The following is a 23,658-nucleotide window of genomic DNA, read 5'->3' as shown; positions in this document are numbered from 1 at the left end:
CATCACTACGAACAAAGCTAGTGGAGGTGATGGAATACCAGTTGAGCTATTCCAAATCCTGAAAGATGATGCTGTGAAAGTGTTGCACTCAATATGCCAGCACATTTGGAAAACTCAGCAGTGGCCACGGGACTGGAAAAGGTCAGTTTTCATTCCAATCCCAAAGAAAGGCAATGCCAAAGAATACTCAAACTACCGCACAGTTGCACTCGTCTCACACGCTAGTAAAGTAATGCTCAAAATTCCCCAAGCCAGGCTTCAGCAATACGTGAACTGTGAACTTCCAGATGTTCAAGCTGGTTTTAGAAAAGGCAGAGGAACCAGAGATCAAATTGCTAACATCCACTGGATCATGGAAAAAGCAAGAGAGTTCCAGAAAAACATCTATTTCTGCTTTATTGACTATGCCAAAGCCTTTGACTGTGTGGATCACAATAAACTGTGGAAAATTCTGAAAGAGATGGGAATACCAGACCACCTGATCTGCCTCTTGAGAAATGTGTATGCAGGTCAGGAAGCAACAGTTAGAACTGGACATGGAACAACAGACTGGTTCCAAATAGGAAAAGGAGTTCGTCAAGGCTGTATATTGTCACCCTGCTTATTTAACTTATATGCAGAGTACATCATGAGAAACGCTGGACTGGGAGAAGCACAAGCTGGAATCAAGATTGCCGGGAGAAATATCAATAACCTCAGATATGCAGATGACACCACCCTTATGGCAGAAAGTGAAGAGGAACTCAAAAGCCTCTTGATGAAAGTGAAAGTGGAGAGTGAAAAAGTTGGCTTAAAGCTCAACATTCAGAAAACGAAGATCATGGCATCTGGTCCCATCACCTCATGGGAAATAGATGAGGAAACAGTGGAAACAGTGTCAGACTTTATTTTTTGGGGCTCCAAAATCACTGCAGATGGTGACCGCAGCCATGAAATTAAAAGACGCTTACTCCTTGGAAGGAAAATTATGACCAACCAAGATAGCATATTGAAAAGCAGAGACATTACTTTGCCAACAAAGGCTCGTCTAGTCAAGGCTATGGTTTTTCCTGTGGTCATGTATGGATGTGAGAGTTGGACTGTGAAGAAGGCTGAGCGCCAAAGAATTAATGCTTTTGAACTGTGGTGTTGGAGAAGACTCTTGAGAGTCCCTTGGACTGCAAGGAGATCCAACCAGTCCATTCTGAAGGAGATCAGCCCTGGGATTTCTTCGGAAGGAATGATGCTAAAGCTGAAACTCCAGTACTTTGGCCACCTCATGGGAAGAGTTGACTCATTGGAAAAGACTCTGATGCTGGGAGGGGTTGGGGGCAAGAGGAGAAGGGGACGACAGAGGATGAGATGGCTGGATGGCATCACTGACTCGATGGACGTGAGTCTGAGTGAACTCTGGGAGTTGGTGATGGACAGGGAGGCCTGGCGTGCTGCGATTCATGGGGTTGCAAAGAGTCGGACACGACTGAACGACTGAACTGAACTGAACTAGACAAGCTTCATCCAGGCATGAGCTGGTGCTACTAGCCGTGAGTTCAGTGTTAATGAGTCTTTTAACAGAAACACACAAAAAGCCAGGCTATGTCATTATCAGTTGATGAAAATGTGCCTGTGAGCCTGCAGGAACCCAGCCTTTATCTCTGTGAGGAGCCCTGATTCAAGGGTGCCTACATTTGTGTTTTCAGTGACTTCATGGGACATAGCTACCGTGAGTGTGAGACAAGGGACCGTGTGTGCCCACAGCCTGGTAACAATCTGGGCCTGGCCTGTGTGGCCGGACAAGCAGGGGAAGCCCAGCTCCCCCGAGTTCACAGTGACGTCATACCTGGTCCGCTCACCTGTTGAGGATCCAGCCTCTCTTCCCACCAGGTTCTATCCGCAGGGCATGTGGGGTAGCTTTGCTTTTATTTTTGAATCGTAACACAGGCATGTGGGCAGCAGGGGTCTGCCGCAGATGTTTCCTCTACCAGGTCTCACGTGTCTGGCTTTCACACAGGGATGTGTCAGATGTCTGCTCCGCGTTGACTGTGGGTGCAGCGAGTGGGCACAGACGCAGCACAGGATGAAGGGACCCGTGCTGTGAACAGGCTCTCTCCTCGTTAATCGGCCGGAGAGTTCTGCGGTGACCAGCACCTCACGTGCAAGCGTTAAGAGGATGTTCTTTGCATCGGTGGGCGGTCTTCAATGACATGCATGCTTCTTAGGGTGGACTCAGCACAGCAGGATCCCCTAGAAATGTTTATTCCAGAGCATCCGCAATGAAATGGGGCATCTGTTTAATCATTGCTTTCTTGAACCTACAGAGACAGCTTGAGGATGTTGATTCAGGTGTAAATAGTGGCCCCACTGTGAAGCCCTGCACGCCTTCCCTCTGGGCTGTGGACTGTCATCTCCTAGCTGGCTTTGCTGGCTTCCTTACCCACTGGTGGAGGGAAGCCTAGGAGAACAGCCTGGAGTGGGCAAGGGTGTAAAATTCCAGTTGCCAAGATTCTGCCCTCCTCGGGGGCTGAATGGCGGTGGGAGGGAGGGTTTGGTGACCTTGAGGACTGGGGGTGGGCAATGGCTAGAGATCAACAACTCTAGAGAACGCCGTGTCCCCAGAGTGTTGAGTTCGGGGGTAGACAGAAGCCAATCCTAGAGTTGCTTGGGAGAAGTGCCATTTTTCCAAGAAGACTGTAGCCTGCCTGTGTGCGTGGGGTGGGGAGTGCTCAAGGAAAGAAAGAAAGAACGTGAAACAGAGGCTGATGCAACGTACGCAGACCGGAATCTCAAGGTGGTCTTTGAGAATCACGAGCCATCTATGGTGACATCTGCTTGGATGAAACTTTCTGGCGTGGCTGCCCACAGAAGCCACGTGATGGATGGAAAATGCTTCAGCCAAGAACCTGAGCCCCTCAGCCAGGCCCTTTTCCCAGAGGGGAGGTGGGAGGGACCCTGACCCTTGCACATCTGAAAACCAGTGTTTCACAAGAGCACCCGAGAGCTGGTGGGTAATCAGCCAGCTTCACGCCTCCTGCCCCACTGGGCACAGGCATGGCTCCCTGCACCTGTCACTGGGTGATGATGGACGAGTCTGCCTTCTCAAGTCTGGATGTCAAAGGCTGGAAGAGAGGGGCTGCTGACAGAGCTCGTCAGTTCAAACAAAAGGATGCCCGTGCTCGGGAGTACAAGTGAAGTTGAGAGTCCAGGCAGGCAGCAGTGTGGGGATCGCGTTCCCGGCCGTCACGTCCTGTTCCGCCACACACACACCCCACTCACCTCTCATCAGCCCCTCCCACCACAGAGTGCAGACTTTTTTCTTCCCCCTTGAATGGTTCTTACTCCCCATTTGGCACCCACTGACTGGTATGGAGATTCCCCACTGAGCTTTGACTGTTTTGGGGTTTGGGTTTAAGCCTCTTTGTTAGGTTTATAATCATGTAATGAATATTCTGCCTCTTACCAATCAAAGGTTATAGGTTTTTATCAAGTTAATATTTTCCTTTGGCTTTCCTTGTCTTTTTCTTTAAGCTCAGAAAATTTTGTTATGTTTTGTTTGCTTTATTTTTTAAATGTTTTTAAATTAAAAAAAAAAATTGAGAGGAGAGCCTCTTTGTGTGGCATATGGGATCTCAGTTCCCAGACTCGAGATGGAACCTGTGCCCCTGCATTGGAGGCGTGGAGTCTTAACCAGTGGACCACCGGAGAAGTCCCTTAAAAGTTTCTTTTTTAATTGTGTTTATTTTTTATGTCACCAAGTCAGCTTTCTCCTCGTCTCCCAGCCCTGGTGACACATTTGGAAGTTTTCCACCGATGCGTTTGAGGGCTCTTTATCCCTTGCTCATTTATTTCCCATTTGCTCCTTTTTCATTCTTCTCTGAGCCTCTGGGTTTCTTCTGGCAGCATTTTCCTTTTGCTAAAAGGAGTCCCTTTTTTATTTCATTCTATTTCATTTATTGTTATTTCAGTCCCTATTTTATTTCAAGCAGAGAGATAGACTCTCTACTCTGAGTTTTCTGAACACAATTTGATTCTGTCTCATTCCTAGAGGAAATCTTTGTCAGGTGTGGGTTCTACCCTGGCCATTAATCCTTACGTGTTAATTTTGAAAAGAATTCTGCCAGTGTCATGGTAGATAATGGTCATTTGCTACGGCTACTTTAGAAACTTCCTCCTTGTCCCTAGTTTTGAGCATTTGTGGGTCTAGATGTCGTTTTTCCTGTATGTATTTTGGTTGAGATTCATACAACGTTTTGAGTCTTTGGGTTTGCGTGTTTCATCAGTTCAGGCTTCATGTTAAATGACACTTCTGCCCCTTTTCTGTCCTCTCCGCTCCGTGTCTGATCACACAAGCGTCAGAGCTTTCCATGAGTTAAGGTCTCCCTCCCGTACGTTCCGCTCTTTCTTCTCTCTGTGCTGTCGTTGGTACATTTTCTCTTGACCCGTGTTCCGATCTCTTTATCCGTCTTCTGTGTGTGATCTGGTTCTAAGTCCGCCTTGTAGGTTCTTAATTAGAGATACTGTGTTTTCAGGTCTGGAGGTCACAGTTGACTTTTTTTTTTTGGTGCATTTCAATTATCTGGCAACATTCTCCCAACTTTTCACCTTTTTTTTTTCTTCTAGTTTTTCCTTTATTTCCTGGAAGATATTAATTGTTTCAAGGGGTCTCACAGAGTCGGACACAACTGAAGCGACTTAGCGGCGGCAGCAGCTCATGCCTGGGCCACCCGTGGGTCTGTTTCTATTGACTGTTCTTTCCCTTTGTTTTCCAGCGTTGGTGCCGTCTCTGGGAATGACTAGTGCTTGTTTATGGAGCGTAGTACTTGCATGTATTTACAGAACTATAGGGACTCCAGGGGACGTATTTTCTTTCAGAGAGGATTATCCTCTCTTGTGCAGGGTGGGTGCTTTGTGGGCTTCTCACCTTCATCTGGAGACTGGTCTGAGTTGAGGCTGGGTTGCAGTTCTCCAAGGATCCATCCTCCTCGGGCACTCCTTTTCTTCTGAAGGTGCCCTCAGCTGAGCCCTAAGATGTCCCAACCGAGAGCCTGGGGTGCCTCCGTGCCATGCCCCGTGGTGGGCCGTGCCCTCCAGCTCTCATAAGTAGATTTTTAGCCCTCTGTGCCTCTCAGGCTCAGAGTTTGCTAAACGTCTTGAGAAGACGGCAGCTGCATGTCTCTCTCAGTTTCCCCCTCCTCCTTTCCCACCCAGACTTTGGCGCTTCACATCTGCGGTTTTGACTATTGGGCAGCCTTACTCGATGGCTGAAACCTTCACTGATTTCTCCGCACCCAGCAGGGACTGGCCCTCAGATCTTGGCCATGTTACCGAGTCTAGAATGTGTGGGTGCTTCACGTCACTGCTGCCCCCTCTCAGAGCTCTGCACTCTGGCCTCTGCGGCTTCTGTAGCTCTCTGATGCTTTCCAGAGATGTCTGCTGTGTTGCGTTAGTTTCTTTTCTTCTGTTCTTCTTGGCAGGATCGTGCGTCTGAAGCTAATGACTTCACCCTAACCTGTCTGTGCTCAGTGGAGGTTTATTCAGATTCTTTTCTGAGTCCTTTTGACCTGACCTCATAGTTCTTGATGGCTTCCTTATTTTCTGGTGTGACCAGATGTTTCATCCTCATAGTAAATTTCTTGTCTCACACATGACATCAGCCATTTTTCTGGGGATGCCTCATTCCTTTTATTGCAAATGGGTGTTAGGAGCCACGTTCTAAGTGCCAGGAGGGGATTTTTAAATTGTATTGTTAGAATTTTTTTGATGTGGACCATTTTTAAAGTCTTTATTGGATTTGTTCAAACATTGGTTCTGCTTTATGTTTTGGTTGTTTTGGCTGCGAGGTGTGTGGGATCCTAACTCCACAACCAGGGCTTGAACCCAGACCCCCTTCACTGGAAGGCAGATTCTTAACCACCAGACCACTAAGGAAGTCCCAGGGTGGGGGCTTATTTTAAAGATTATGAGTGTTACTATATTGTAGTATTATCATCATGGGATTATTATAAAGGTCATGTATTTAAAGGTACATCATGAGTCTTCCTACAGTTACCGATCCTAATTCAGGACAAGTTTAATCTCCTTGAACCCCCATCTGTGTCTCCTTAAGCCACACCAAAAGCTGCAAGTTTTATCAGTCACATCATTCTTATCCTGGTTTCTTACACCAGGCACACACAGAATTCTCCTGGTCATCATGCCAACACTTCCACCAACAATATCATGCTCACGTGGTTTAAGATTTTCATTTGCAGTCAGGTTTTTTTTTATTAGAGTAGCTCTCATTGGGGATGTACAGTAAGATTACTGTGTTTAATCTCTATTTGTGTATGCTTTGCTTATAGGTTCCTTTGTTTTTATTCTGTAATGATTGTTTTTTAAAGTTTTAATGTTTTAATAACAATATAAAATTTTCACATCAAATCTATAAAACAAGGTCAATGCAAAGAAATTCATCGTTTCTCCCTGCCTTTTCTATTCTTTTTCTTCCCCTTAGGTAGTAATTTTTTAAAACTTGTCCTTCATCGTTTACATAGAGTGATCTTTAATACTTATTAAGTGCCTACCATTTATGGAGTATGTATATGTTAGATGGTGCAGATACCTGTGAGGTAGGCTCTGACATTTCTCCTGTTTACAGATTAGGAAACCGAGGCTCAGAGAGGTTAAGTGACACAGGCCAAGTCACACAGCACACCGACTGTGGCTTGGAACTAGAAGCAGGGTCTCCCCCTACGTGACCGCGGAGCTGAGATTCCACAGCTTCGGAAACTGTCAGTTACCAAGCTGTAGCTGGTTGCTTGTGATGAATGTTTTAAAATACCCACATGGTCTTTGGCACTTTCCCCCAGATTGCTATTCCGCTTCCGAGCCTCCCAGGCTGTACCTGGCGTGGATGATGAGCTAGGAGTGGTTGGCGGCCTGCTGGTTCTAGGACACAGCTGTGTCAGTGAACTTGGCACCGCCGGCTCCTCCCGTGGAGAGAGGAAAGCTGTGACGATTTATCCAGTCTGACTTGTGTCCTCAGAACTGGTGCGGGAGCCCCGTCGGGCGCCCGCGACCTTCCCGCCTGAAGCTCCTCCCCCGCCAGCAGCACTGCCGTCCCCTGGCTGCAGACAGATTCCTCCTGCCAGCTTGGCTCTCGTTGGCGGAAGTGGGTGGGCGCCTGTGTTCCAGCACCTGCTTTTCTCTCCTGGTTCTCACAGCGAAGCAATTTAAAGTGTGGGCTGGCCTGACAGCTTCCAGGGCTCACCAGGTGCGACCTTTGCAGCGGGCGGGACTGCTGAGCTGTCTGAGGCCCGCGCGGGTCCGGCTCCCTCCGCCTGCCTTGCTCACTCACTCTCCCCTGTCACCCTGCTTTCCCGCTTCCACAAAAATGAAGTAAGGCAGCCCAACATACTGGCCTTGTGTCCTGAGCGCCCCCACCTCCACAGGCATGCACAGATACCTACACACACACAAATACACACACACACGTATACACAACCCCTGCACACATGCACACACACATATACACACATACAGATGCACACATATACATAAGCAAGTGAAAGGCACTCAGTTGTGTCTGACTCTTTGCTACCCCATGGACTATACAATCCATGGAATTCTCCAGGCCAGAATACTGGAGTGGGCAGCTGTTCTCTTCTCCAGGGTATCTTCCCAACCCAGGAATGGAACCCAGGTCTCTCATTGTGGGCAGATTCTTTACCAGCTGAGCCATCAGGGAAACCCAGGAATACTGGAGTGGGTAGCCTATCCCTTCTCCAGGGGATCTTCCCAGCCCAGGGGTGGAACCCAGGTCTCATTGTGGGCAGATTCTTTACCAGCTGAGCTAACAGGGAAGCCCACTCATAAGCATATACACGTGTCCCCATATACACCATGCACACACGCATCCCACACACACACACCCAAATACACATACACAGATGTGTACACACACACACACACACACATACACACACATGCATTTACATGCATATGCACATATGGACATATACCCACACACACATACACACACATGTACACAGACACCACACACACACACACACACACACACCCCTTGCCCCAGGAACCTCAGGAACCATGGGGACTTAGAAGCGAAGCCCCATTGTTGAGGCAGACGCTTGGCCCCCTGGCAACACCGGTGGGCCTCCGTTTCTCCCTGGACCCGTCTGGTCCCAGCTCACCTCTCCCCAGGCTGCCATCCCAGACCGCACATGTGCAGGTGGAGAGGAGGGGCAGACGCTTCCTCAGTCCTCCGCGTGGCAGCAGGGAGATGCTGAATGGGTGTGCAGGCTGCAGGGGGTGGGGAGACCCTTGCCGTGTGAATGACACACGTGGGTAATTATATCCTGGTCCTCCTGCCAGTGACTCAGGCTCCATTAGAATTCTGGAAACCACTTCTGCAGCTTGCTGTGTAGGGGGAGGGACGGGGCAGTGGGGTGTGTGTGTGTGTGTGTGTGTGCGCGGCTGACGCAGGATTGAGCATCCCTGGTCTCTGCCAGCCCTGCGTTCAGAAGCCCCAAGGATGTATGTGCCTCCGTCCAGTCTGACCACGTGACGGGTCAGCAGAGGAGACGTGGGTGGGCTCTTCTATTCCGACTCCCACCCTGGCCCTTCTTGCTTGCTGTCACATCCTCCAGCCTTTCCCAGAACAGCGCCCGTGAGGATGACACCTGGCAGGAAAGGTCCCAGGGAGCCAGAGCATGTCAGCAGCTGTCTGCCCCCTGCCTGGGGAGCGGCGGGCGGTGGAGGGGGAGTTGTCCTGCAAGATTCACAGGAACATGCCCCGCTCACCTTGCAGTGCCTTCAGGCAGACCACTGATGGGGTGCCATCTCCTTTAGTTCTTCCTTTTCTGCGGAAAGCATTTCTCCACCACATAGACCTCCCTGGACGTATCGCTTCCGGGGAAGAAGGGCCGTGCTGCCCGGCAGAGAGTGTGCAGGGAGGCCCCGTGACAGAGAGCATGACACAGGTGTCTGTGGTCCTGTGTGTTCTGAAATAAAAGGGTACAAGAAAGAGGGTGGAGTTTATTTTTTAGGAAGTCGAGATTTGCTCCAGGGTGATTAGTCAAGTAGTCCACAAGGTTTTGCAGCACGACCTTGAGTTTACAACCTCCCTTTCACCCCAAGCTGGGCTCCTTCCTTGTGGACCCCCTTCACCCCGCCAGGCGGGCAGGCAGGGTGGCAGCCCCATGCGGGGGAAGCCTCCATGGGTATCCCTCCTTCCCAGCCTCCCGAGGCCCCACGCGGGTGTTCTCAGGATCTGAGGACAGCTCACAGAGACGGGCTCAGAACCCCGGACCCTCTCTTCCATCCCACCGGGCGCAGTGCCCCCGTGGACCCGGGCCTCCCCATAGGTGGGCTGCAGCTCTGCTGAGCAAATGCCTCAGAGCTATTCTCGGATCATTGTCTCATTATCTGTCCACAGACGGCACCGTGAATCATAAGCGAAGAATTAAAATGTGCAGCACCGGCATATCGTTGCTAAGGGATTTTATTTCGGGGGGGGAGAGGGTACAGTCTGCTAACACGTGCGGGCAGATATGGGAACAGTAACTATGTGCGTCTGAGACAAGAGTCCCGGGGCAGCAACAGTGTCTCCAAGGACCGAGGTCTACGTTTAAAAGAAGGCATCCGGATTTTGATCCGTAGTACCGAGACCAAGGATGGTCTTGTAATGCCAGAAGCAGTACCTGGACCCCACCCAGAGGTAACGGTGAGCTTGAGCCGATGGTGCGGAGAAGCCAGCTGACCCTGCAGCGTGGCGCAGAGACGAAGGAGGCAGAGGCCAGTGCTCAGATCACAGTGGATAAAAGATGTTTCAAGAGTGGGCGGCGCTCTCATCTCAAGGCTTCCTGAATGCTTTGCTGTTGTTCAGTTGCTCAGTCGTGTCCGACTCTGCGACCCCCGGGACCGTAGCCGCCAGGCTCCTCTGTCTGTGGAATTCTCCAGGCGAGAACAGTGGAGTGGGGTGCCATTTCCTTCTCCAGGGGATCTTCCCGACCCAGGGGTTGATTCTGTGTCTCCCACGTCTCCTGCGTTGCAGGAGGGTTCTCGGTTGCTGAGCCCCCGGGAAGCCCCGTCTGAGTGCGTTCAGTGACCAGGTTTTCTCCCCTTTCGTGGACTCCCCTTTCGCATTTGCTTGCAAGACAATTACTTCGAGGCGCTGTTTGGTGCCAGCGCAGAGTTTTCGGTCTCACTCTGGGTTTTCTTGGGCCTCAGATGGGCAGGTGGGGAGATTTTCCTCCAGCCCTGCCCTGGGGAGCTGCGAGCTCCCCTGGTGGCCGGTGGGCTCTGCCCAAAAGAGAGACCCAGAGAGTCAGGGAGAACTGCTGCCGATGCCGAGGATGACTTTGTTCAGGTGGCCCTGTGTGAGCCAAGCTGCTGAGGCCGACAGGTACCTGAGCATCTCCAGGTCCCCAAGTGGTCTCGGAGGTCACGCGGGCAGGCGAGTGGGGTGCCCGATGTTAACCCTTCGCGGCCAGGGCTCCCTCTGTCGGCGGTGTGTGTGTGTGTGTGTGTGTGTGTGTGTGTGTGTTAGTTGCTCAGTTGTGCTCGACTCTTTGCAACCCCGTGCACTGTGGCTCGCCAGGCTCCTCTGTCCATGGGATTCTCCAGGCAAGAATAGTGGAAGGGGTTGCCAGTTCCTTCTCCAGGGGAGTGCACCCATGTAAATATGCTAAATCACATAATTGAAAAGCAATAAACTCTTTGTTTTAGAAGTGTGGTGCTGGAGAAGACTCTTGAGAGTCCCTTGCACAGCAAGGAGATCAAACCTGTCAATCCTAAAGGAAATCAACCCTAAATACTCACTGGAAGGACTGATGCTGAAACTGAAGCTCCAATACTTTGGCCACCTGGTGGGAAGAGCTGACTCATTGGAAAAGACCTGATGTTGGAAAAGATTGAAGGCAGGAGGAGAAGGGGACGACAGAGGATGAGATGGTTGGATGGCATCATGAACTCAATGGACATGAATCTGAGCAAACTCAGGAGATGGTGAAGGACAGGGAAGCCTGGCGTGCCACAGTCCATGGGGTCGTGAAGAGTCAAACACGACTGAGTGACGGAACAACAGCAACAAAAGCCGCACGTGGCTGCTCTAACCTTATCCAACATCTAACATCATCAGGATGGCATCCTGATGTCAGCTGCTTTCCCTGAAGAAGCAGAGTGAACATCACCTGAGCGCTTCTCAGCGGTCCCCAGCCTTTCTGGCACCGGGGACCAGTTGCGTGGAGGACAGTTTCTCCGCAGCCGGGGGCTTCGGGGTGGTTAGGGCTGATGCAAGCACATTACAGTCACCGCACACTTGCTTCTGCTGTTGCATCAGCTCCACCTCACATCATCAGGCACTGGGTCCCGGAAGCTGGGGACCTGTGACACTTAAACCAAGCGGTGTGTCGAGAGGGGAAAGGGCTGCTCTGACCGGGCCAGCCCGCAGTGACGGCAGGGCCCCGAGTGTGTCTTCCCAGCAGAAGACCCTTAGAGGTTATAGTTCAGTGTGAGTTCTGGGGCAAGTCTTAAAATGCGCCAACATCCGGAGAATCATCTCTTTTAGACCCCAGACCCCAGTGTGGGAACATCTGAGTCCTTAGCGTCTCTGTTTAGTGGTTTGAAACAAGGCTTCTTTAGGAAAACCACCCTTTCTTCTTTGCCATCTCTCCCCCTTTCCTCCCTTCCGGCTGCGCCCTCTGTTTTTCTTCCTTCTAGACTTTACCTGCTGTTTACAAAGAACCGAAGGCACCACCCCCAGATTTTCCCTAATACAATCTGTGTCTCATGTTTCACCGCTGTCTTGTTTTGTTCCTAAAGGTATTTAAATGCAATTTTCTGTCATTTAATCGCGTTGAATTTAATTCACATCCATCCCATGCATTTAGCAGGTAGAATCCTCTGGGTATTCAGTGTGTCCTCCCCTGAGTGGTCCCCGTTTTAATAATAGGAGCTGTCATGTAGGATGCGTGGAAGAAAAGCGGGAGGAAAGCACTCTGTGTACTGTTTCTTCTGAGGCAGTGGGAGTCATTGTCCGTTGATGGCTTTCTTGTCTAAAGGACGTGACCTAGGCTGAATGTATCTGTAAACATGCCGGGAGGAGTTGGAGGGAGGGGAAGAGGAGATGTGAGGGTTTTGCTTCCTTTTTCATTTCCCCGCTGGAGAGGTGGGGCAGCCCATGGTCTGAACCTGGAGGAACTTGCCTTTGAAGGTGTGTGATGAGACCACAGCCGCTGGGGAGCTGAAGACACAGGGCAGGTTCCACCGAAGCTCTTCAGGCTTCGACGGGAGCGCTTCAGTTCAGAGCTCAGAGCCTTTCCCCCGTGTGACCCATGACAGCAGTTTTAGTGAACATATTTCTTGGGTTTTTTCTTGTAGAAGGTGAGCCAGTGAAATTTCTCCTGAAGACCAAAGCCGCTCACTTCCCTTACAGCCTTCTGTTACCATAGAAGCACGATTTTTAGCTTTTATAATTTAATTTGTTAAACGTTCTTCACATCCCTGAATAAAATGAAGCATGCTGTGTGTGTATACGAGGTCAACTCGGAAGTCTTACCGCCACCTTCATAAGCTGACCCTGCTACCGCTGCCCTCTCTCTTGTTGCTGGAGTTGGGGGTAAGAAGCGAGGTTTCTGGGGAAAGAGCGCTGGCTTGTCTTTTTTCTCACACCCCCAACCCGTGGAAGCTGCAGGGACAGTTTTATTAGCAGCGCCTTAGGGGAGGTTGAGTTTTTCAGTTCTTGGTCTGAGTCTTGGAATGATCATCTTTGCAAACTTCTGGGGAAACGGGAAGTTCTTTTTATTTTTACGGAAGTATAGTCGATTTATAGTGTTGCGCCAGTCTCTGCTCTGCAGTGCAGTTAGACACACCCAGACATTCTTTGTTTGTGTATTTTCTTTTCCACTGTGGCTCATCACAGGATGTCTGCTGGGGCCTCCTGTGCCGTGCGGGAGGACCTTGGCGTCTGTCCGTCCTACGGAGTGGTTTGCGTCTGCTGACCCCACCCCGGGCGTCCCTCCTCCGCCCCCTCCCCCTTGGCCACCACGGCTCTGCTGTCTGCTTCCATTTCATACATTCGTTCTTTTGTGCCGTATTTACTGCTCAGCCATAAATAAGAATGAAACAATGCCATTTGCAGCAACAGGGATGCAACTGGAGAGTATCTTACTAAGTTCAGTTCACTTCAGTCACTCAGTCGTGTCCTACTCTTTGCGACCCTGTGAACCGCAGCACGCCAGGCCTCCTTGTCCATCAACAACTCCCAGAGTCTACCCAAACTCATGTCCATCGAGTCGGTGATGCTATCCAACCATCTCATCCTCTGTCGTCCCCTTCTCCTCTTGCCCTCAATCTTTCCCAGCATCAGGGTCTTTTCAAATGAGTCGGCTCTTCACATCAGGTGGCCAAAGTACTGGAGTTTCAGCTTCAGCATCAGTCCTTCCAATGAACACCCAGGACTGATCTCTTTTAGGATGGACTGGTTGGATCTTCTTGCAGTCCAGGGGACTCTCAAGAGTCTTCTCCAGCACCACAGTTCAAAAGCATCAATTCTTCGGCGCTCAGCTTTCTTCATAGTCCAACTCTCACATCCATACATGACCACTGGAAAAACCATAGCTTGACTAGATGGACCTTTGTTGGCAAAGTAATGTCTCTTCTTTTTAAAATGCTGTCTAGGTTGGTCATAACTTTCCTTCCAAGGAGTAAGCATCTTTTAATTTCATGGCTGCAATCACTATCTGCAGTGATTTTGGAGCCCCCCAAAAATAAAGTCTGACACTGTTTCCACTGTTTCCCCATCTATTTTCCATGAAGTGATGGGACCGGATGCCATGATCTTAGTTTTCTGAATGTTGAGTTTTAAGCCAACTCTTTCACTTTCATCAAGAGGCTCTTTAGTTCTTCTTCACTTTCTGCCATAAGGGTAGTATCGTCTGCATATCTGAGGTTATTGATATTTCTCCTGGCAATCTTGATTCCAGCTTGTGTTTCTTCCAGCCCAGCGTTTCTCATAATGTACTCTGCATAGAAGTTAAATAAGCAGGGTGACAATATACAGCCTTGATGTACTCCCTTTCCTATTTGGAACCAGTCTGTTGTTTGATGTCCAGTTCTAACTGTTGCTTCCTGACCTGCATATAGGTTTCTCAAGAGGTAGGTCAAGTGTTGGTGAAAACGTAGGGTAACCAGAGCTCTCGTATGATGCTAATGGGGGCACAGCACGGCACCCCGACTTTGGAAGGAAGGCAGTTTCTTGTGAAGCCAGAGCTGTACTGCCCCCGTCCCCAGCCATCACCCTCCTCGGGAGGCTGTGAAGCAAGAGAACCAAAGCTGCGGTACCCAACAGGCTGAGTGATGCTCGTGAACCGTATGCGAAGTGCAGAAAACAGTACAGAGCACACAGTAGGTGACACGTGAGTTCACGCGTGTGGCTGCCGTCACACAGACATCAGCAGGTGTGGTCACCTGTTCTCTCGGTTGGTGAGGGAGAGGGAGGAAATTGACTACAAAGGGGTGAAGGAAATGCTCTGTTTCTTTTTTAATCTAATTTTTATTTTATATTGGAGTCTAGTTGACTTACAGTGTTGAGTTAATTTCAGGTGAACAGCAAAGTGATTCATACAAATGCTTGTATCCATTCTTTTTCAAATTCTTTTCCTGTAGGTTATTTCAGAGTGTTGAGTAGAGTTCCCTGTGCTACACAGTGGTTCCTTATTGTTTATCTGTTTTACACCCAGTCATGTGTGTGTGTTAATCCCAAACTCCTAATTTATCCCTCCCCGCTTTTCCTCTTCGGTAGCCATAAGTTCATTTGTATCATTTTTTAGATTGCCTGTATAAGGGATACCATATGATACTTGTTTTTCTCTGACTTACCTTACTTAATGTGCTAATCTCCAGATCCATCTAGAATGCTTTATTTCTTGATGGGAATGGTGATTGTGTGTGTGTGTGTGTGCCCCCACGCGTGCGCTCACTCAGTCATGTGTGACTATTTGCGACCCCATGGACTGTAGCCCGCTGGGCTCCTCTGTCCATGGGATTTCCCAGGCAAGAATACTGGAGTGGGTTGTCGTTTCCTCCTCCAGGGGATCTTCCTGACCCGAGACTGAACACGTATCTCAGGCAGATTCTTTACCACTAGCGCCACCTGGGAACCCCCATGTATTCATCAATTGTATACGTACCTTCTGAGCATTTTGCTGTATGCACTTCGACCTAAATGAAAACAATTTGAAAACTGTGGGGAAAGAGGCCCTTGGAGAACTCTGGGTATGTAGTGCTCACTAGAGGATGATCTGAAATGAACGCTGATTTTCTGATCGTGACCATACATGTAGGAGGAGGTCCTTTGTCTGTGAAGATGCTGGGATCGTTTAGAAGGAGAAGCATTGCAGTGAGTTAGCCAGAAAAACATTCTGAGCACACAGTTGTGGGTACATTCGCCACACCAAGCAACACGGAAACCATTGTGTAACCTAGCTGTGTTACACGGCGCACAAATTCTCTTTGCTGGATTCCTTTGGCTTCTTAGATGTGTTTGAGAATTTTCTTATGGTAATTTTGGGGTGGGGGAGACAAAGGCTCTGTGTGAAGGTTAGAGGATGCAGTTTCTGCTTCTGCATTTCCTCCCAGGCAGTCACCCCCAGCCCTGCCATCCGCATCCTAAACACAGGCCACGTGGAGGGGATTCTCCAGCCGTGTATGCCCCTGACACAACCGATCCGGGCATTTGCCGGGGGAATGTACGTGTCCGGGTGGAAGGTAGAGACTCTCCCTGTGTGTACTAATTAAGCAAGGTCTTATGGGCTGAGCTGTGTCCCCTTCCCCAAATACCTGTGTGGGTGTCCTAACCCCCAGGACCTCAGAATGTGGCTGTATTTGGAGCTGGTCTTTAAAGGGGTGATTCAGGTAAAATGAGGTCACTAGTGTGGGCATTGATCCTACGAGTGTTTGCTATGTTAAGTTACTTCAGTCGTGTCCAGCTCTTTACAACCCCGTGGACTATACAGCCTGCCAGGCTCCTCTGTCCATGGGACTTTCCAGGCAAGAATAGCGGAGTGGGTTGCCATTTTCTCCTCCTAGGTGTCTTCTAGACCCAGGGATTTAACCCACGTCTCTTACATCTCCTGCTTTGGCAGGCAGCTTCTTTACCACTAGCACCACCTGGGACCCCTGTAAGAGGAGGTCAGGACTCAGATACATGCAGAGGGACCCTGTGAGGACACGGGCAGGAGACGGCCGTTGACATGCCCAGGTGAGAGGCCTCAGGAGGGACCGGCCCTGCCCCCCCGGATCTGGGGTTCCAGCCTCCAGGACTGGAGACATGAACACCTGTTGCTTTCGGGACCCTGTGAGGACACGGGCAGGAGACGGCCGTCTACACGCCCAGGAGAGAGGCCTCAGGAGGGACCGGCCCTGCCCCCCCGGATCTGGGGTTCCAGCCTCCAGGACTGGAGACATGAACGCCTGTTGCTTTCGCCGCCCCGTCTGTGGGGCTTCGCTCTGATGGCCCAGCTGATTCACTCACTGGTGTCTGGTGGCCTCAACTGTCAATCCTTTCTTTGGTTGCCAACCTGTGGAAAACAGTGCTGAATTTCTGCTTCTGAATCAAATCTCATTATTCATCTCTCCTGGACCTCTAAGTGAGAGGGTGTTTCAAGTGAGTTGGCTAAGCCCCGGTGCAGGAGAATTTTCTGGGATGAAAGCCATGCGAGGCTGTGTACGGGCCACTGGGCTACACCCCCAGGTCTTTGGGGTCAGACGATGAGGTCCACCTTCATGACAGGTACATGTCTGACTTCCTGGAGCTCTTAGAGCCTGTCCCTTCAGCTGGGAAATAGAAGACACAGCAGCCCTCCTTCCCAGACGTGAGGATTAAATAAGGTCCTGCATTCAGATGCTCAGGCGAGTGTGTGTGTTGAATCACCCTGAGCTGATTTCATTGCTGTTATATTCGCTTGATCACCGTGGACATCTTCATTACAGCATGGTAGAGGCCAGTCTCGGAACATCTGTAATCCCCCAGATCTCAGATTCCCACCAGACAGTGGTCTCATTCATTCTGCCCCACGGGTCGGGGACTGAGGGGTCAAATAGGGAAAAACACACATACCCAGTGAGTTCATACTTTGCTTCCTGCTGGTCCCAACGGGAGCTGCTCTCTTGCAGGTTTTTTTGTTTTTTTCTTCTTTCAAGCATTGAAGAACTGTTTGCCTTTTATCGAGATTCCTGGGAGCAGGCGGCGCCCTCCACAGCCACTGCTGCTTCAAAGAAGAAATTTGCATTTTATTGGCAGATCCATCTGGGACGATGCGCTGGGCCCATAGGAAGGAGTCTGTGTGCATGGTAGACTTTGACACCTCTCTTCAGATGCCTTTCAAGTCTGTTTTTCCCTTGACAATCATGAATATTTTATACAGCTGAAGGCTGGATAATCCTACATCGAGGGTCTCTTCTGCATCAGAGGAGTTGGGGTCGCAGTTGCAGTCCCTCCCCAGATGGAGCCTGGCAGCTTTCTCCCTACTTCGGCGTTGCCACAGCTGGCAGCTGAAGCTAAAATCAAGGTAGACCAGTTGGATCATTGTCCCACCTCCCGTGTTGACTGTTAAGCTACAGACTTCTGAACGTTGAAGATGGGTTTTTCCCCATAGGTGTGAATGCTCAGCACCAACCTTGGGGCTCAGCACGTCCCTTGTGAGGGGGGCCGTCCTGCTGCTGGTCCTCAGCCTCCCTGGGTGATAACTCACAGATTCCAGGGCCCTGGTTCCAAACAGCTTTAACCTGCCAGCATGGTGTGCAGCACCTAGGAGTGTAGACTCGGGAGCCCTGAAGCAGATCCTGAATGCTGTGTGACCTTGGGGACTTCCACCTGGTCTCCGGTGCAAAAGGACAAACCAGACCATCCTGTGGGACCAGGGAATGTGCCCATGCTGTGGTCACTGGGGAGAAGTTGTTGTGGTTCAGTCACTAAGTCATGTCTGACCCTTTGCAACCACATGGACTGCTGCACACTGGGCTCCTCTGTCCTCCATTATCTCCCGGACTTTGCTCAAACTCATGTCCATTGAGTCAGTGATGCCATCAAACCATCTCATCCTCTGTCGCCCCCTTCTTCTCCTGCCTTCAATCTTTCCCAGCATCAGGGTCTTTTCCAATGAGCTGGCTCTTCACATCAGGTGGCCAAAGTATTGGAGCTTCAGTTTCAACATCAGTCCTTCCAGTGAATATTCAGGGTTGATTTCCTTTAGGATTGACAGGTTTGATCTCCTTAATGTCCAAGGGACTCTCAAGACGACAGTGCAGAGTGGAATTTTAGGAGATTGTGGAACACACCTACAGCGCCAGGCAGCCCCTCCCACAGAGAGGAGGAGTGTATTTCCCCTCACGCCTAGACTCTGGTTTTGTGCTTTGACCAATAGAACATTCCAGAAGCCATGCTGCAGACTGATGTTCCAGAGCCTGCCCTCTGGAGGCTTCACAGCTTTAGATTTTGCCCACACAGAACACTGTCCTGAGGCCCCCGTGGAAGGGAGCCGGTCAGCTCTGCTGAGGCTGGGTGGGCTGGTGGAAGCAAACACGTGAGCCAAGGTCAAGGCCAAGGCACGTGGTGAGGCCGTCACACCTGCTGGCCCACCTGGACCCCCACTTAAGGCACAGGGAGCCCACACTGGGGGTCCTTGGAGCCCTGCACCACTTTGCTTCCTGGAGGCTTCTTAGCCAGGGAGATCCTTCATTGTGGCGAAGGCAGGTTGAATTCCCTTTTATTCCTAGTCTGTTAAGTTTTTGCACTAATTAAGTTTCATCAGATGCTTTTTGATCAATTGATAACAGCTGCTGCAGCTATCAAGCTGGTCCTGTAGAAGGACTTTCCTGATGATCCAGTGGCTGAGATTCCGTGCTCCCAGTGCAGGGGGCCTGGGTTCAATCCTGGGTCAGGGAGCTAGATGCCGCATGCTGCAACCAAGATCCAGTGCAGCTGGATTAATTAATTAATTTTATTAATTAAATAAATAAAAAACAGAAATAAATGCTTTTTAAAAAGATGACCCTGTAGATTTCCCCCTTTTCTTTTAGTGCGGTGGATTCCACTGATGGCTCCTTTATTCCTGTAAGAAGCCTGCACAGTGGCATGGTCCTCTTCTTTGAACAGATCCCTGCATTGATTTATGGGCTTCCCCGGTGGCTCAGTTGGCAAAGAATCCACCTGCAATGCAGGAGACTCCAGTTTAATTCCTGTGTCGGGAAGATCCACTGGAGAAGGGATAAGCTACCCACTCCAGTATTCTTGGGCTTCCCCGGTGGCTCAGCTGGTAAAGAATCCACCTGCAATGCGGAGACCTGGGTTCAATCCCTGAGTTTGGAAGATCCCCTGGAGAAGGGAAAGGCTACCCCCTCCAGTATCCTGGCTTGGAGAATTCCAAGGACCGTATAGTCCCTGGGGTTACAAAGAGTCGGACACGACTGAGTGACTTTCATTCATTCACTGCATTGTTTTGCTATTGTTTGGTCAGGATGCCAACCTCTGTGGGGAGAGGACTCCCACTCCTGTGGATCCCTGGGACTGGGGTCGTGCTGTCCTCGTCCATGGGGTTGGAGAGTTCTCCCTCTTCATTCCCTGGAGGAGTTTGGACGAGACGGGTGTCAGTTCCTGCTTATGTGTTTGGGAGACGTCATCCGAGAAGCCCCGCCAGGCCTGGGTTTTCTTTGTGGAGTCTCAGGCTCTGTTGTGTGCCATTTATCAGTATGAACAATTCTAAGCCTCCAGGAGTCACAGAAGGGCCAGGCTTTCAGTGATCCCCAGTTACAGAGGAGGTGGCGTGCCTTGTCTGTGGTCTCCATTCTGGAGGGCTCCACCACGGGGAGGCTGTGGCCATGACCATGGCACCACGCTAGCCATGTGAAGGCTGACCACTGCCTAGGGTGTACCCTCCATTCCTGGGCCAGGGGATGAGGGGGCCTTTCATCCCCAGCCTTGGGGGTCCAGCAAAGCCGAGGCCTTGCCTGGGCAGGTCTCCCGGGAGTGCTCAGGGTCCTCCTTTAGCCTGGAGAGGCTGTTGGGTCACCAGCATGGTGCTGCCCATGTGGCAGCCTTGGCGGTGCCCTGGCTGCTTCCTCTGGCTTGGGGCCCAGCCCTAAGCCCCTGGAGACAGACCCTCTGGTGGTGCTGATGCCTCTCGCCTCCACTGCCCAGCAGGCGCTCCCTCCAGGCAGCCTGTCAAGGTTGGTGTGGGGTCCCTGAGCCCCCGGGTAACACATCAGTTTGCAAAGGCTTCTGGCCTCCTGGGATCTGCTGAGGCCCTGGGGCTGTGGTCTGGACAGCCCCGGACCGCACAATTGCCCACTGCCTGTCGGGCTCCGATGAGCCTAGAGATGAGGGACCCCCTTGGAGTTGGTCCAGTGGAGTTTGTGACCTCTGACCCCGAAGCCTGGGACCCACTTCCTCCCCACATGCTTGCAGATGCTCAGAATTCCGACACCTTTCCAGGCTCCTGGGTCTCTGGGTTTCGGCCACTTCCCAATTTGCCATTGGAGTCCGGAGCAGGGGACGTGGTCATCTGGAAGGAAGACCAAAGAAGGGGGCGGCCCGAGACCACAGTTTCCATCACTGTTGCACAGAGCTGTTTTCCAGTTTTGGCGAGGACATGCCACGCTCTCAGAGCGCCTATGAATAGCTCTCTGTGTCAGGAGGCACATTTGGTTTTGGCGAGAGGAGGCAGCTTCACTCGGGATGGGGGCGTGGGTTTCCTCCACATCCTGGCTGCAGAGCCCAGGAGATGGAGGTTTCGCCAGTGATGAGAACAAAAGCAGCTTCTCCTTCAGCCTGGTTCCAACTGCAGTGGGGTTACAGTGGCACCCCACTCAGAGTACACACATCACACACACACACACACACACACACACACACACACACACGTGCGCACACACACACACACACAGATTCATTATGGGGCCAAGGAGTCCAAGATCTGAGGCTGTAGTGAACTGAAGGTCCAGCATTGCGAGTGATGTAAGTTCCGATCCAAAAGCCAGCAGGCTCAGAACCCAAGAAAAGCGGATGTTTCTCTGAGACTGAAGGCTGGAAAAGACAGATGTCCCAACTCACAGGTGGGCAGAAGTCTCCTCTTACTTGACTTTTCTGTTCTAGGCATGTCGTCAACTGATTAGATGCGGCCCACCCATGCTGGGAGGGCAATCTGCTTTACTCAGTCTACTGATTCAGATGCTAATCTCATCCAGAAACACCCAGGGTAACTTTTGGCCAAATGTCTAGGCCTTCTGTGGCCCAGTCAAGTTGACATAAAGAATTAACCATTATTCCTGCTTTCAGATCCCCCCGGGTACAAATCCCCAGAAGCAGAGCTGCTGGATCATGTCTGTGTAGGATTTTTTTTGAGGAAATTCAACAGTGTTTTCCACAGCAGCTGTACCATTTTACATCCCCACCCTCAATACACAAACCTTCCAATTTCTCCACATCCTTGCCAACACTTGTTATTTTCTGTCTTTTGATAGCAGCCACCCTGATGGGTGGGAGGCAGTTTTACCTTGAGAGTTTGGCTGGAAGACAGGGAGTGATGCTTGTTTTCTTTTTAACTGTGCTGTGCAGCTTGCGGGATCCTGGTTTCCTGACCAGGGATTGAACCCAGGCCTCTGCAAGGAAAGCGTGGAGTCCTGCCCGCTGGACCACCAGGGAATTCCAACAAGGAATAACTCTGACCAGTTGTCCCCTGGGTGACATTGGGTCACATGTCATGGGTCACCCTGTAGACCCTTCCTTTTGGGGTCATGTCACAAATGGTAGCCGACTGGGTCGCTGGCTTCGCAGGGCCTCTGTGGGCCTCCTGCTTAGGTTCCTACCCTCTGTCCCTGCTGTGTTTCTTTCTTTTCTTCGACGTGGACCATTTTTAAAGTCTTTATTGAATTTGTTACAATTTTGTTTCTGTCTTACGTTTTGGATTTTTTTGTCTGAGAGGCATGTGGGATCTTAGCTGCCCAACCAGGGGTCAGTCCCACGTCCCCTGCATTAGAAGCTGAAGTCTTAACCACTGGATCACCAGGGAAGTCCCCTGCTCTGTTTTAAGGATCCGCCGTCTGAAGCCTGAATCCCAGGTGGATGGTCACCCTCAGGAGGCTGGTGAAGTCCCATTCACCAGGTGCTTCGAAACCTGCTTCTGTGTCTGCAGTACCTGTGTGTGTGTGTGAGAGAGAGAGAGTTGCTCAGTCGTGTCCAACTCTTTGCGACCCCATGGACTGTAGCCCACCAGACTCCTCTGTCCATGAGATTCTCCAGGCCAGAATACTGGCCTGGGTTGCCATTCCCTTCTCCAGGGGATCTTCCTGACCCAGGGGTCGAACTCTGATCTCCCACATTTCAGGCAGATTCTTTACCATCTGAGCCCCCAGGGAGGCCTCACAGGGCCTGTCGCTGAAATGGCCTTTGCTGTCCACCCCTAGGACCCTCGCCTCGTGCAGACAGGGGCTGCCGTGGCTCCCCTGACGTTAGCAGACCGGGGAGGAGGCTGAATTTGTCTCCAGGCTGTTCCAGTCAGTGGCATCCTTGCAGGACACCAAGCATTAGGTGATGCCCAAGAGGCGAAGTCAGTGTCACTTCCAAAGACACCACAGCCCCCCGGCCCCCACAGGGAGCCGTGTCAGGCAGGTTTCTCCAGGGAAGCAGAGCTAGCAGGATGGAGACACGTATGTTTAAGAAATTTCTTGCAGGAATTTGGCTCCCAAGACTGTGGGGGCTGGCCAGTCTGCAGTCGGAAGGGCAGGCTGGGAACTCAGGCAGGAGCTGGTGGTGCAGCCTCGAGGCAGAATTTCTCCTCCAGCAAATCTCAGCTTTTGCTCTGAAGGCCTCCAAAGGATCGGGGAAGGCCCACCCACAGTATCGCTGCCAGGAGACTGACGGTTGACGTGTGTGTCTGCGGGCTGGCGTCTGAACACCCGGCTCATTTGAGGGTGGAGACGGCTGCCCCCCTGTGCCCAGGGCGCCCCACTGGGGTGCAGAGAGCCCTGCCCACGTAAGCTCTGTATCAGGTCTCCCCGGGGGCCCCGGGGCCACCCCCAGGGCCTTTGTCTTTGCCTGCCTGGCTGCCTCAGTGCATCACGGACCACATGACCTCTTCGCTTTCGTCACTGTCTGTGTGGCTTGAGCTGGACCCTTGCCTGTAGGTGCTGGTTTATGCTGTGCATAGGTGGAGTTTTTCTGCTTCACTGAAACTCAGTGAAGAGCTGTGAGTGCTTTTTGAGATTCCCCATCCCTCTAGCTATGGGGACCAATCAGAGGAATGGATGCCTCCCTCCGCCCCCCACCTCCAGGGAGCATGCTGGGACCGGTCAGGACTGGTGGGAACGCAGCACGCCGTCCGGGGGGTTTCCAGGCTCAGTCCCTTGACCCACCCCTCCGTGGCCTCCCGGGCAGAGGACTGTCTCACGTAGATTCTCACGGAATGATGGCCTTGTGGTGGAAGAATGGCCAGGGCCCCGGAGAAGGGGGCCAAGCGGGAGGAGGTGCCTGTGGTCGGGCTGCTGGGTGTGGTGGCCGCTGTTTCAGTAGCTCCGACTGGTGCACCGTGCAGGCCTCGAGGGCCCAGGCTGCCTGAAATCAGACAAAGACAAGCACTGTAGCTCCCACTTTGTTGTGGGGTCGAAACAAACTCATAGAAAAAGAGATGA

General features: G+C 51.3%; 1 protein-coding gene across 4 annotated transcripts in view; it reads left to right on the top strand.

Moving 5' to 3' along the window:
• The window catches only part of SHANK2 (SH3 and multiple ankyrin repeat domains 2), a 561,554-nt gene that overhangs the window by 189,444 nt on the left and 348,452 nt on the right, over positions 1–23,658 (top strand). The gene's annotated exons all lie outside the window — the stretch shown is intronic.

Source organism: Bos taurus, chromosome 29 (assembly GCF_002263795.3).
Source record: "Bos taurus isolate L1 Dominette 01449 registration number 42190680 breed Hereford chromosome 29, ARS-UCD2.0, whole genome shotgun sequence".
Lineage (NCBI taxonomy): Eukaryota > Metazoa > Chordata > Mammalia > Artiodactyla > Bovidae > Bos > Bos taurus.
This window is presented reverse-complemented; position numbering and strand designations above follow the sequence as displayed.